Source organism: Bombina bombina, chromosome 5, assembly GCF_027579735.1.
Source record: "Bombina bombina isolate aBomBom1 chromosome 5, aBomBom1.pri, whole genome shotgun sequence".
Lineage (NCBI taxonomy): Eukaryota > Metazoa > Chordata > Amphibia > Anura > Bombinatoridae > Bombina > Bombina bombina.
The window spans coordinates 620,424,176-620,437,616 of NC_069503.1; positions in this window are offsets into that span (position 1 = coordinate 620,424,176).

The window sequence follows — 13,441 nt, forward strand, 5'->3', positions numbered from 1 at the left end:
CATTTCCCTAACTATTTCCCTTAGGCTCAGAGAGATGGCACATGAAGTAAACATTAACACTGGGTCAGCGCTCAAGCCATAAAAAGACATAAGCATCGGGCAAAGAAAATGCCCGATAGTGGTAATTGAAAGTATGTTTGCGATGCAAACACAAACTGGAGTCTTTTCAGAGGAGTTATTGTAGCTCTTCCATCCAGGTCGGTCATCTGTTACATGCTGAAGATCCAAATGGTAGTGAATGTATGGGGAGACCATTTATCTTTTGGGGACTACCTACCCAATTGCTAAGAATTTACAACACATGCTATGACATCATCACATAAGGGAAAAGAGTGCGAAAGGCAATTTCCCTAACTATGCATGGCCAAAAGAACCGATTGCACTCTGCTTCCACTTCCCATGACCACAGAATGTGGGAACAGCTGCAGTCTGCTCCCACAGCCTGTAAACACAGTTGGCAGTCACAGAATAAAATGTTTACCTTCTGACCATGTTGAGAAGACATTTCCCTAACTATTTCCCTTAGGCTCAGAGAGATAGCACATGAAGTAAACATTAACACTGGGTCAGCGCTCAAGCCATAAAAAGGTATGAGCACTGGGCAAAGAAAATGCCTGATAGGTCTAATTGAAAGACTGCCGCAAACTTTAGTCTTTTCATATGATGTAGCCGATCCATCAAGGTCAGGCTTCTTTTACATGCGGAAGATCCAAAAAACGGTAAATAATTCTTTATTTGAAGCAATGAAGAACTGTAGAAATCCTTTCTACAGTTGTATATGCAGACGTGCAACACAAGAATGAAGTGAAAAGTGATGGTGTATAAAGACAAATGGAGGGGGAAACGGAGGGGCCATACAACTTTTGGCAACTACCTACCCAATTGCTAAGAATTCACAACACATGCTATCCCATCATCACATATGGAAAAAGTGTGCCAAAAGGCAATTTCCCTAACTACGCATGGCCAAAGGAACCGATTGCACTCTGCTTCCGATGAGTACAGAATGTGGGAACAGCCGCACTCTGCTCCCACAGCCTGTAAACACAGTTGGCAGTCACAGAATAAAATGTTTACCTTCTGACCATGACAAGAATGAAGTGGTAAGTGATGGTATATACAGACAAATGGAGGGGGAAACGGAGGGGCCATACAACTTTTGGTAACTACCTACCCAATTGCTAAGAATTCACAACATATGCTATCCCATCATCACATAGGGAAATTGCCTTTTGGCACACTTTTTCCATAACTAAAGCATGGCCAAAGGAACCGATTGCACTCTGCTTCCGCTTCCCATGAGTACAGAATGTGGGAACAGCCGCACTCTGCTCCCACAGCCTGTAAACACAGTTGGCAGTCACAGAATAAAATGTTTACCTTCTGACCATGACAAGAATGAAGTGAAAGGTGATGGTATATACAGATAAATGGAGGGGGAAACGGAGGGGCCATACAACTTTTGGTAACTACCTACCCAATTGCTAAGAATTCACAACACATGCTATCCCATATTGAAAAAGTGTGCCAAAAGGCAATTTCCTAACTACGCATGGCCAAAGGAACCGATTGCACTCTGCTTCCAATGAGTACAGAATGTGGGAACCGCTGCACTCTGCTCCCACAGCCTGTAAACACAGTTGGCAGTCACAGAATACAATGTTTACCTTCTGACCATGTTGAGAAGACATTTCCCTAACTATTTCCCTTAGGCTCAGAGAGATAGCACATGAAGTAAACATTAACACTGGGTCAGGGCTCAAGCCATAAAAAGGTATGAGCATTGGGCAAAGAAAATGCCTGATAGGTCTAACTGAAAGACTGTCACAAACTATAGTCTTTTCATATGATGTAGCCGATCCATCAAGGTCAGGCTTCTGTTACATGCGGAAGATCCAAAAACGGTAAATAATTCTTTATTTTGTCAGTATATTTATGAAAATCTTAGTAGTGCTATCCAAATAATATATCAGCTTATGGCAGGGTTATAATCACAATACAAATAATTTTCCTTAAAAATAGAAATCCTTAATCAACATGCACTTACTAGACTATAAAATTAATATAAATATCTGAATTCTTTTATTTAGTTAATATCCATGAACATATTGAAATATATTTGCAATAAAAGGAAATGAAATATTATATGCGCTTGAAAACTATTTAACCTCTTAAGGACATATGACGGAATTGTTCCGTCATAAAACAATTGAGCAAACTGAAAGCTGTGTCCTTAAAGGGTTAAATATGCTATGCAAAATTCATACACGCTTATCTTAAAAACCAGCCTTATTTACAAATCTTTTAACATCCAAACAATACAATTTTAAACTGTGCTCTTAAGCAATAGGATATATATATATTCTGATATTTAACTGCAATTTATCCTAATACAATAATTAACTTACAATATCAGAACTTGCACAGATGAGTTACTTAACAAATCAGATACAGATTTAAACAATATATAGGCTGTGAAATGCTAACTTGAAAAACACACTGCTTCTTTAAATATCTTTTAACTGTACTTTAAACTGCAGTGACTTTAAAATTTCACATGTAATTAGCAGCCCTTTTCTTATACTTTACCAAAATGATGTTCAGCTTCAAGACTTTTCCCACCTCATATAAAATAAGTGTAATTGCAATGGAAGAGGAGAAGTATGGCCCACTTTGTTTTTATAGTTTGACTGTGTCCCACGCAAACAGTTTCAGTCAGTTACAAAACTCAGCAGCCAGTTTCCTTTTTTCCCTTCTGCATACAACTTATTGTCTAATCATAGGTGTGAAATATGGGTGGCCCTTCGAAACCTTGTCCCTACTATTGGCTCCCCTTGTGAGTGTGCGTTGCTAAGGAGAGGCATTCTTTAACAGCCAATCATCTCCTGGCTGTAATACCTGTGTCGCAACACCGTACCTTGTCCATCGGGTGGCAGTATTACAAACAGCCAGCACAGAACAAATGCAGCATGACAAAAAAAAATACAGCTATACATTTAAACATCTTTCTTTAAAATATGTAATAAACTACCATCATTTTCTTTATATTAATAAGTTCGCAATACCAATCGCAGCTGGGTAAGATCATATTACCTCTCTGGTCATTTTGATATGAAACATGTGTCTAACATTATTTATATTGTATTATATTAATTTATACTGCCAATTATTCTGAAATTAATGGCATTTATACATTCTAATATGTTTTCTTTCACTTAATATAATATGTTCTATGTCTCCGACAATTTCTGCATATATGAATTGATGCCTGCAATAGAAATGGAAACAATTATCAGAAATGGTTTAAGCATTCATATGTCTATGGTCCATCTGAAATAAGATTAAGTATTATTAATCATTTACTTTTAGGTCCACAAATATTCTTAAAAACCAGAGGCTAAGTAAGACCTTTTATGTTTTCAAAACATATATATGATTTCTATGTATATCTGAATTTATTTCCTATATAAATATCCCCTGCAGCAATTATCTATTTAATATAATGTGTTTAATTTCAATATATATAGCATGAATCATTTTAAACATACATGGAAAACTGGCATTGTTCCCTTTGCAAAATGCACCCAACTCTATTTGTGTCACCTTCCCCTAGCTGTGTGTTTGCAACACATCTTACTTTGAAATCAGAAGATTTAGGTGACAAATTCCAGAGAGCTCCCAAGCACATTCTCCACCCAAAATACAGATCATTTATTCTAAATAATCAAAGGGGTTTCCTGTAAGTACTATGCTTATCCAACTATTTTAGATGTTATCCTTTTAAGTGATTGTCTTAAATTGGGTAGACCAAATGTCTTAGTCATAAAACTCTGCATATAGTCAAATGAGCATGGTCACTGAGTTAGTTTCTTTTAGGAAAATTTGTCTGCGTGCTTACACAGCAGGAGGTGGTGTTTCAAAGGTTATGCTAACTCGCAATTATGGTAAAACATGTTTGTATTTCCATCTAGGTAGCAAATGTTTTATGTCAAGCCTTTGGAGACATCCTGCCTGCATACTAAATGGGGGGGAGAGTTAAACATGAGTGAAGTCAGTTTGTCTGAGAGGAATGAATCACTTTCTCCTGATCAGTTCAATATCTGATCAAAGATACAGATTTATTAATCTTGAAATATATGATTAAAATATATATTTATTAACCTCACATATACCTTGACAATTTGAAGCAATGAAGAACTGTAGGAATCCTTTCCACAGTTGTATATGCAGACGTGCAAAACAAGAATGAAGTGAAAAGTGATGGTATATACAGACAAATGGAGGGGGAAACGGAGGGGCCATACAACTTTTGGTAACTACCTACCCAATTGCTAAGAATTCACAACACATGCTATCCCAGCATCACATATGGAAAAAGTGTGCCAAAAGGCAATTTCACTAACTACGCATGGCCAAAGGAACCGATTGCACTCTGCTTCCGCTTCCCATGAGTACAGAATGTGGGAACAGCCGCACTCTGCTCCCACAGCCTGTAAACACAGTTGGCAGTCACAGAATAAAATGTTTACCTTCTGACCATGTTGAGAAGACATTTCCCTAACTATTTCCCTTAGGCTCAGAGAGATAGCACATGAAGTAAACATTAACACTGGGTCAGCACTCAAGCCATAAAAAAAAGGTATGAGCACTGAGCAAAGAAAATGCCTGATAGGTCTAATTGAAAGACTGCCGCAAACTTTAGTCTTTTCATATGATGTAGCCGATCCATCAAGGTCAGGCTTCTTTTACATGCGGAAGATCCAAAAAACGGTAAATAATTCTTTATTTGAAGCAATGAAGAACTGTAGAAATCCTTTCCACAGTTGTATATGCAGACGTGCAACACAAGAATGAAGTGAAAAGTGATGGTATATACAGACAAATGGAGGGGGAAACGGAGGGGCCATACAACTTTTGGTAACTACCTATCCAATTGCTAAGAATTCACAACACATGCTATCCCATCATCACATATGGAAAAAGTGTGCCAAAAGGCAATTTCCCTAACTACGCATGGCCAAAGGAACCGATTGCACTCTGCTTCCGCTTCCCATGAGTACAGAATGTGGGAATAGCCGCACTCTGCTCCCACAGCCTGTAAACACAGTTGGCAGTCACAGAATAAAATGTTTACCTTCTGACCATGTTAATAAGACATTTCCCTAACTATTTCCCTTAGGCTCAGAGAGATGGCACATGAAGTAAACATTAAAGGGACACTGTACCCAAAAAATTTCTTTTGTGATTCAGATTGAGCATCAAATTTTAAGCAACTTTCTAATTTACTCCTATTATCAAATGTTCTTCATTCTCTTGGTATCTTTATTTGAAATGCAAGAATGTAAGTTTAGATGCCGGCCCATTTTTGGTGAACAACCTGGGTTGTCCTTGCTGATTGGTGGATAAATTCATCCACCAATAAAAAAGTGCTGTCCAGAGAACTGAAACCAAAAAAAAGCTTAGATGCCTTTTTCAAATAATGATAGCAAGAGAATGAAGAAAAATTGATAATAGGAGTAAATTAGAAAGTTGCTTAAAATTGCATGCTCAATCTGAATCACGAAAGAAAATTTTTGGGTACAGTGTCCCTTTAACACTGGGTCAGCGCTCAAGCCATAAAAAGGTATGAGCATTGGGCAAAGAAAATGCCTGATAGGTCTTATTGAAAGACTGTCACAAACTTTAGTCTTTTCATATGATGTAGCCGATCCATCAAGGTCAGGCTTCTGTTACATGCGGAAGATCCAAAAACGGTAAATAATTCTTTATTTGAAGCAATGAAGAACTGTAGAAATCCTTTCCACAGTTGTATATGCAGACGTGCAAAACAAGAATGAAGTGAAAAGTGATGGTATATACAGACAAATAGAGGGGGAAACGGAGGGGCCATACAACTTTTGGTAACTACTTACCCAATTGCTAAGAATTCACAACACATGCTATCCCATCATCACATATGGAAAAAGTGTGCCAAAAGGCAATTTCCCTAACTACGCATGGCAAAAGGAACCGATTGCACTCTGCTTCCCATGAGTACAGAATGTGGGAACAGCCGCACTCTGCTCCCACAGCCTGTAAACACAGTTGGCAGTCACAGAATAAAATGTTTACCTTCTGACCATGACAAGAATGAAGTGAAAGGTGATGGTATATACAGATAAATGGAGGGGGAAACGGAGGGGCCATACAACTTTTGGTAACTACCTACCCAATTGCTAAGAATTCACAACACATGCTATCCCATATGGAAAAAGTGTGCCAAAAGGCAATTTCCCTAACTACGCATGGCAAAAGGAACCGATTGCACTCTGCTTCCGATGAGTACAGAATGTGGGAACCGCTGCACTCTGCTTCCACAGCCTGCAAACACAGTTGGAAGTCACAGAATAAAATGTTTACCTTCTGACCATGTTGAGAAGACATTTCCCTAACTATTTCCCTTAGGCTCAGAGAGATAGCACATGAAGTAAACATTAACGCTGGGTCAGCGCTCAAGCCATAAAAAGGTATGAGCATTGGGCAAAGAAAATGCCTGATAGGTCTAACTGAAAGACTGTCACAAACTTTAGTCTTTTCATATGATGTAGCCGATCCATCAAGGTCAGGCTTCTGTTACATGCGGTAGATCCAAAAACGGTAAATAATTCTTTATTTTGTCAGTATATTTATGAAAATCTTAGTAGTGCTATCCAAATAATATATCAGCTTATGGCAGGGTTATAATCACAATACAAATAATAATTTTCCTTAAAAATAGAAATCCTTAATCAACATGCACTTACTAGACCATACAATTAATATAAATATCTGAATTCTTTTATTTAGTTAATATCCATGAACATATTGAAATATATTTGCAATAAAAGGAAATGAAATATTATATGCGCTTGAAAACTATTTAAATATGCTATGCAAAATTCATACACGCTTATCTTAAAAACCAGCCTTATTTACAAATCTTTTAACATCCAAACAATACAATTTTAAACTGTGCTCTTAAGCAATAGGATATATATATATTCTGATATTTAACTGCAATTTATCCTAATACAATAATTAACTTACAATATCAGAACTTGCACAGATGAGTTACTTAACAAATCAGATACAGATTTAAACAATATATAGGCTGTGAAATGCTAACTTGAAAAACACACTGCTTCTTTAAATCTTTTAACTGTACTTTAAACTGCAGTGACTTTAAAATTTCACATGTAATTAGCAGCCCTTTTCTTATACTTTACCAAAATGATGTTCAGCTTCAAGACTTTTCCCACCTCATAAAATAAGTGTAATTGCAATGGAAGAGGAGAAGTATGGCCCACTTTGTTTTTATAGTTTGACTGTGTCCCACGCAAACAGTTTCAGTCAGTTACAAAACTCAGCAGCCAGTTTCCTTTTTTCCCTTCTGCATACAACTTATTGTCTAATCATAGGTGTGAAATATGGGTGGCCCTTCGAAACCTTGTCCCTACTATTGGCTCCCATTGTGAGTGTGCGTTGCTAAGGAGATGCATTCTTTAACAGCCAATCATCTCCTGGCTGTAATACCTGTGTCGCAACACCGTACCTTGTCCATCGGGTGGCAGTATTACAAACAGCCAGCACAGAACAAATGCAGCATGACAAAAAAAAATACAGCTATACATTTAAACATTTTTCTTTAAAATGTGTAATAACTACCATAATTTTCTTCATATTAATAAGTTCGCAATACCAATCGCAGCTGGGTAAGATCACATTACCTCTCTGGTCATTTTGATATGAAACATGTGTCTAACATTATTTATATTGTATTATATTAATTTATACTGCCAATTATTCTGAAATTAATGGTATTTATACATTCTAATATGTTTTCTTTCACTTAATATAATATGTTCTATGTCTCCGACAATTTCTGCATATATGAATTGATGCCTGCAATAGAAATGGAAACAATTATCAGAAATGGTTTAAGCATTCATATGTCTATGGTCCATCTGAAATAAGATTAAGTATTATTAATCATTTACTTTTAGGTCCACAAATATTCTTAAAAACCAGAGGCTAAGTAAGACCTTTTATGTTTTCAAAACATATATCATTTCTATGTATATCTGAATTTATTTCCTATATAAATATCCCCTGCAGCAATTATCTATTTAATATAATGTGTTTAATTTCAATATATATAGCATGAATCATTTTAAACATACATGGAAAACTGGCATTGTTCCCTTTGCAAAATGCACCCAACTCTATTTGTGTCACCTTCCCCTAGCTGTGTGTTTGCAACACATCTTACTTTGAAATCAGAAGATTTAGGTGACAAATTCCAGAGAGCTCCCAAGCACATTCTCCACCCAAAACACAGATCATTTATTCTAAATAATCAAAGGGGTTTCCTGTAAGTACTATGCTTATCCAACTATTTTAGATTTTATCCTTTTAAGTGATTGTCTTAAATTGGGTAGACCAAATGTCTTAGTCATAAAACTCTGCATATAGTCAAATGAGCATGGTCACTGAGTTAGTTTCTTTTAGGAAAAATTTGTCTGCGTGCTTACACAGCAGGAGGTGGTGTTTCAAAGGTTATGCTAACTCGCAATTATGGTAAAACATGTTTGTATTTCCATCTAGGTAGCAAATGTTTTATGTCAAGCCTTTGGAGACATCCTGCCTGCATACTAAATGGGGGGGAGAGTTAAACATGAGTGAAGTCAGTTTGTCTGAGAGGAATGAATCACTTTCTCCTGATCAGTTCAATATCTGATCAAAGGTACAGATTTATTAATCTTGAAATATATGATTAAAATATATATTTATTAACCTCACATATACCTTGACAATTTGAAGCAATGAAGAACTGTAGGAATCCTTTCCACAGTTGTATATGCAGACGTGCAAAACAAGAATGAAGTGAAAAGTGATGGTATATACAGACAAATGGAGGGGGAAACGGAGGGGCCATACAACTTTTGGTAACTACCTACCCAATTGCTAAGAATTCACAACACATGCTATCCCATATGGAAAAAGTGTGCCAAAAGGCAATTTCCTAACTACGCATGGCCAAAGGAACCGATTGCACTCTGCTTCCGATGAGTACAGAATGTGGGAACCGCTGCACTCTGCTCCCACAGCCTGTAAACACAGTTGGCAGTCACAGAATAAAATGTTTACCTTCTGACCATGACAAGAATGAAGTGATAAGTGATGGTATATACAGACAAATGGAGGGGGAAACGGAGGGGCCATAGCAATTGGGTAGGTAGTTACCAAAAGTTGTAAGAATTCACAACACATGCTATCCCATCATCACATAGGGAAATTGCCTTTTGGCACACTTTTTCCATAACTAAAGCATGGCTAAAGGAACCGATTGCACTCTGCTTCCGCTTCCCATGGAGTACAGAATGTGGGAACAGCCGCACTCTACTCCCACAGCCTGTAAACACAGTTGGCAGTCACAGAATAAAATGTTTACCTTCTGACCATGTTGAGAAGACATTTCCCTAACTATTTCCCTTAGGCTCAGAGAGATGGCACATGAAGTAAACATTAACACTGGGTCAGCACTCAAGCCATAAAAAGGTATGAGCATTGGGCAAAGAAAATGCCTGAAAGGTCTAATTGAAAGACTGTCGCAAACTTTAGTCTTTTCATATGATGTAGCCGATCCATCAAGGTCAGGCTTCTGTTACATGCGGAAGATATAAAAACGGTAAATAATTCTTTATTTGAAGCAATGAAGAACTGTAGAAATCCTTTCCACAGTTGTATATGCAGACGTGCAAAACAAGAATGAAGTGAAAAGTGATGGTATATACAGACAAAATGGAGGGGGAAACGGAGGGGCCATACAACTTTTGGTAACTACCTACCCAATTGCTAAGAATTCACAACACATGCTATCCCATCATCACATATGGAAAAAGTGTGCCAAAAGGCAATTTCCCTAACTACGCATGGCCAAAGGAACCGATTGCACTCTGCTTCCGCTTCCCATGAGTACAGAATGTGGGAACAGCCGCACTCTGCTCCCACAGCCTGTAAACACAGTTGGCAGTCACAGAATAAAATGTTTACCTGCTGATCATGTTGAGAAGACATTTCCCTAACTATTTCCCTTAGACTCAGAGAGATAGCACATGAAGTAAACATTAACACTGGGTCAGCACTCAAGCCATAAAAAGGTATGAGCACTGGGCAAAGAAAATGCATGATAGATCTAATTGAAAGTCTGTTTGCTAATGCAAATACAAACTAAAGGATTTGCAGATAATTGTTTCATCAAGGTCTCATCATCTGTAGCAGGATTGTCAGATTCAAGCAGCAAATCAGAACAGAGGTAGAAGAATTGATCAATCAGTACATGTTCACAACATTGAAGCATAACATATAGGAAAGGCAACAGTAGCTCCAGACTGTCCTTACCTGCAAGTCGTCCCGATAAGCTTGTAGTCTTCCACTTCTACGCAAACTTTGTACAACATATACACCACACAGTGTTATTGTATTGAGTGGGCATCATCTAGTGATAGCATTTCTTTTGTGAAAACAGCTGAGGTGAAGTGAGCTCTTTTCACATCGTAAAATCTGTTGAGAAAACAAAAAGCTTTTAGGTTTGTATAGCAGTTACCAATATCATGAAAGATAAACCTACAAAGTTGTTTATACACTAGTTCTTTCTACAGTCAGTAATCCTCTATTCTTTTAAAGGGGCATATATCTTAATATATCGACAATTAAAGGGACATGAAAGTCAGAATTAAACTTTCCTGGTTCAGATAGAGCATGCAATTTTAGGACACTTTACTTCTATAACCAAATTTACTTTATTTTTTATGCTATCCTTTATTGAAACGCATAACTAGGTAGGCTCAGGAGCAGCGATGCACTACTGTAGGCTAGGAGGTAATTGGTGGATTCAAACGTGTGCATCTAGTCATTGGTTCACAAGATGTGCTCAGCTATCTCCCAGTAGTGCATTGTTCCTCTGGTAAGCACATAGCTACAAGTGATAGTATAATAAAAAGCTAGACACAATAGAGCATTTTCTTTATGCACGTTTATGATTCTTTAACCCTTTAATGACCACAGCACTTTTCCATTTTCTGACCATTTGGGACCAAGGCTATTTTTCAATTTTTGCTGTGTTGTGTTTAGCTGTAATTTTCCTCTTACTCATTTACTGTACCCACACATTATATACCGTTTTTCTCGCCATTAAATTGACTTTCTAAAGATACCATTATTTTCATCATATCTTATAATTTACTATAAAAAAAAATTGTAAAATGAGGAAAAAAAATGGAAAAAACACACTTTTCTAACTTTGACCCCCAAAATCTGTTACATATCTACTACCACCAAAAAACACCCATGCTAAAAAGTTTCTAAATTTTGTCCTGAGTTTAGAAATACCCAATGTTTACATCTTCTTTGCTTTTTTTGTAAGTTATAGGGCCATAAATACAAGTAGCACTTTGCTATTTCCAAACCATTATTTTTTCAAAACTAGCGCTAGTTACATTAGAACACTAATATCTTTAGGAATCTCTGAATATCCATTAACATGTAAATATTTTTTTTAGAAGACATCCCAAAGTATTGATCTAGGCCCATTTTGGTATATTTCATGCCACCATTTCACCGTCAAATGCGATCAAATACAAAAAATCGTTCACTTTTTCACAAACTTTTGGTTTCTCACTGAAATTATTTACAAACAGCTTGTGCAATTATGACATAAATGGTTGTAAATTCTTCTCTGGGATCCCCTTTGTTCAGAAATAGACATATATGGCTTTGCTTTTTGGTAATTAGAAGGCCACTAAATGCCACTGCGCACCACACGTGTATTATGCCCAGCAGTGAAGGGGTTAATTAGGGAGCATGTAGGGAGCTTTTTGGGATAATTGTAGCTGTAGTGTAGTAGACAACCCAAAGTATTGATCTAGGCCCATTTTGGTATATTTCATGCCGATGCACATCACACGTGTATTATGGCTAGCAGTGAAGGGGTTAATTATGTAGCTTGTAGGGAGCTTGCAGGGTTAATTTTAGCTTTAGTGTAGAGCTCAGCCTCCCACCTGAAACATCAGACCCCCTGATCCCTCCCAAACAGCTCCCTTCCCTCCCCCACCCCACAATTGTCCCCGCCATCTTAAGTACTGGCAGAAACTCTACCAGTACTAAAATAAGGTATATTTGTTTTGTTTTTTAGCATATTTACATATGCTGCTTTGTAGTATCCCCCTTAGCCCCCAACCTCACTGATCCCACACCAAACAGCTTCCTAACCCTCTGCCTTAGCGGGCGCCATCTTGGGTACTGGCAGCTGTCTGCCAGAATCCAGTTTAGTAAAAAAAGGAATTTTTTTTTTTTTTTTTTTTTTTTTTTAAATCCCCTTTTCTGTAGTGTAGTTTCCCCCCCCGACCAACCTCCCACCAGTTGCAGATCACTTAGAAACTTTACATAACATTTTTATTTCTTATTTATTATAGCTATTTCCAGATTTTTTTTCTGTAGTGTAGCGGTTCCCTCCCGCTCCGTCGCCCCCGTGCACGCACGCGCGCGCTCCCATGCGCGCCCCCGTCGGTCCCGATCCCGCCCCCCTGCACATTACACGGCGCATCAATGGCTGCCCACCCGCCTCCCAAGTCCGCTCCCACCCACCAACGATACCGGCCATCGAAGTCCGGTTCAGAGAGGGCCACAGAGTGGCTCTCTCTGCATCGGATGGCCATTTAAGGTTATTGCAGGATGTCTCCATATCGAGGCATCACTGCAATAACCGGAAAGCAGCTGGAAGCGAGCAGGATCGCTTCCAGCTGTTTTCCACACCGAGGGCGTGAGGGTACATCCTCAGGCGTTAACTGCCTTTTTTTGAGGACGTACCCTGCACATCCTCGGTCATTAAGGGGTTAAGCATTTCATTGCATAAGGTGTACAAATCAAACTTGAAAAATTCTGCACCTAAAATAATGATCTGTGGTCTCATGAATTAGGAAGTTGTCCATAGCTGGCTTAGGGTAGAGGAGGGAGAGAGGTTAGAAACCTTTATGTATATTAAGGGACTTAATACAGTTGAGGCTATAAGGTATTTTTCATCAGAACAAGGTGAGTTCAAGGATAGCAGGTTCAGAAGTAATTTACAGAAAGTGAAGAGGGGGCTCTAGGTTTTTGTTACAAAGCCCAGGTAGCAGGCTTAATCCTAAATGGACGAGGTTCCCAGAACAAGCAGCAGTCAGGCTGGGCTACTCAGAGAGCTTCTTTGCACAAAGATTATCAGATCTTTGTAACATATATAGTGATGTCGCGAACTTAAAAATTTCGGTTCACGAAAGGCGGACTCGAACTTCCGGTATTGTTTGCGAACCGGCGAACCGTGCAAACCACCATTGACTTCAATAGGCAGGCGAACTTTAAAACCTACAAGGACTCTTTCTGGCCA